This window comes from Penaeus monodon, chromosome 25 (assembly GCF_015228065.2).
Source record: "Penaeus monodon isolate SGIC_2016 chromosome 25, NSTDA_Pmon_1, whole genome shotgun sequence".
In the NCBI taxonomy this organism is placed as follows: domain Eukaryota; kingdom Metazoa; phylum Arthropoda; class Malacostraca; order Decapoda; family Penaeidae; genus Penaeus; species Penaeus monodon.
In genome coordinates, this window is record NC_051410.1 from 10,287,089 (window position 1) to 10,289,008 (window position 1,920).

A 1,920-nucleotide genomic window follows, 5' to 3' on the forward strand; every position below is an offset into this window, starting at 1 on the left:
AAGCAGCGTGAGTCACTGACTTTCTAAGATGCAAAGAATAGTATCAAAAACTTGGTTGTATGTCTGTTTGGTGAGATTTATTAGTCTTTGGAAAATATCAATTGTATCTGTTGTATGATACGTCACGTCAATTTATACGCACGCTGAACGGACGAATATCTCTAGCGAAATCAGTGTTATAAACCTCACTTAAAATAAAAAAGAATAACATTGCTATGAAGCCGAATATTCTGCGTTCATAACAACACGCCCGCCATGATGTGCGTTCAACGTTTCAAAATCCACGCTTGAGCCTTCCACGCCCATAAATTGATAATGGACAACTTACGCGTCGCTGTGAAATAATTTTCCCTTTTTATACAACGGTTATTTCGCCTAGAACTTGCTGTTACGGCGTGTCGTGTTCTTTCGAAAGCTGTGTTTAAGACTGCCAGTTCCTTCCGTCTTTTTTTTTCTTTTATCAAAGAGACAAATTAGCATTTAACTCGTACAGGAAAAATAACATCCCTTCACCCTCTTGTAAACCGAAAATAGCTCTCAGACTTAACAACTTGATTTCGCGGAACAACGAGAACAACAAAGAACTTATCCGAGGAAAAGCAAATCGTAATGAATAATCGCTGTTGTCTTGCGCAATATCACCCCCTCCTCCCTCTTTCCTGCAGGCTATTTTGCAAGGGGAATGTCACATAAGGTTCACCAAAGAGTGTAGCTGCAGTATTTAGAGCACCTTTGCGACACTTGAGACCATAGTTTTCATAAAAAGGCAAAAGAGCATAGGAGTGCGTCAGTCAGATGTTTTTACGTCTCAAAAGTGCGTTGTCATCGTAAGTGGAGGTTTTAGACGTTGCACGGAAGAAGGGGAAAATCGAAGGAAGGGGAGATGAGGAAGAGAAGAAAAGAGAGTAAACGGAAAGGAATAAAGGAAAATCGAAGGAAGGAGAGAAAAGGAAGAAAAGAAAAGTGAGTAAAGGGAAAGGAAAAAAGAAAAATCGAGTAAGGGGGGATAAGGAAGAGAAGTAAGAAAATTGAGTAAAGGGAAAGGAATAAAGGAAAATGGAAGAAAGGGAGATAAGGAACAGAAATAAGAAAAGAGAGTAAAGGAAAAGGGAAAATCGAAGGATGAGGAGATAGGAAAAAATAAGAAAATAAGAAAAGAGAACGAGGGTATGAGACAAGAAGGAAAATAAGGAAAAATTGAAGGATGGGAGATAAAAAAAAAGGAGAAAGGAAAAAGAAAGTAAACGGACCGAAAGACAAATAAATAGAAAGAAGAAAACAAGGAGAAGAAAAAAAATAGAGGAAAGAGATAATAAAGAGAAAAAGGGAAATACGAAATAAGGAAAAGGAAAAGGGAGAAAAGGAGAAAGAAAATCAGAGAAGAAATGGACAAGAGTAGAAAAAAGAAAAAAAAAAAAAACAGAACAACGATAAAAGAACAAAAGAAGAAGAAAAGCAAAAAAAAAAAAAAAAAAAAAAAAAACCCGAAAAACAAAGAAAACCGAATAAAAAAGAAATAAAGAAAGACAAACGAAGAATAATTACATTAAGTGTTCGGATACGGATGTAATTTTCCGGATCCGAAGACGGGCTAATGAGCCCCAGATTCGCCGGACTAGAACACAGGCGATCGGTCGCGAGGCTTTTCACAGAGATGCGAGTTGGAGGCTAAAGCGTCATCGCTTGTGATTGACCTAAATGTGCACGTGGGCGAGATGTGTTTATTTATTTTTTTAAATCTTTATTATTATTATTATTGTTTTTTTTTGTTTTTGTTTTTTTGGGGGGGAGGGAATTTGATTTTCTTTTTTTTTTTTTTCTTTTTTTTTGGGGGGGTGTTCATGTATGGCGTGTGATCTCTCTTTTTTTTTTGGGGGGAGGGGGGTTGTTTGTTTGTCTGATTGTCTTTCCCTCTTCCGA

The 1,920-nt window shown here is 37.1% G+C and overlaps 1 protein-coding gene across 1 annotated transcript in view; it reads right to left on the reverse strand.

The window, feature by feature from the left end:
* LOC119589537 (uncharacterized PE-PGRS family protein PE_PGRS54-like) overlaps positions 1-1,920 on the reverse strand; it is a 34,021-nt gene that overhangs the window by 8,602 nt on the left and 23,499 nt on the right. The gene's annotated exons all lie outside the window — the stretch shown is intronic.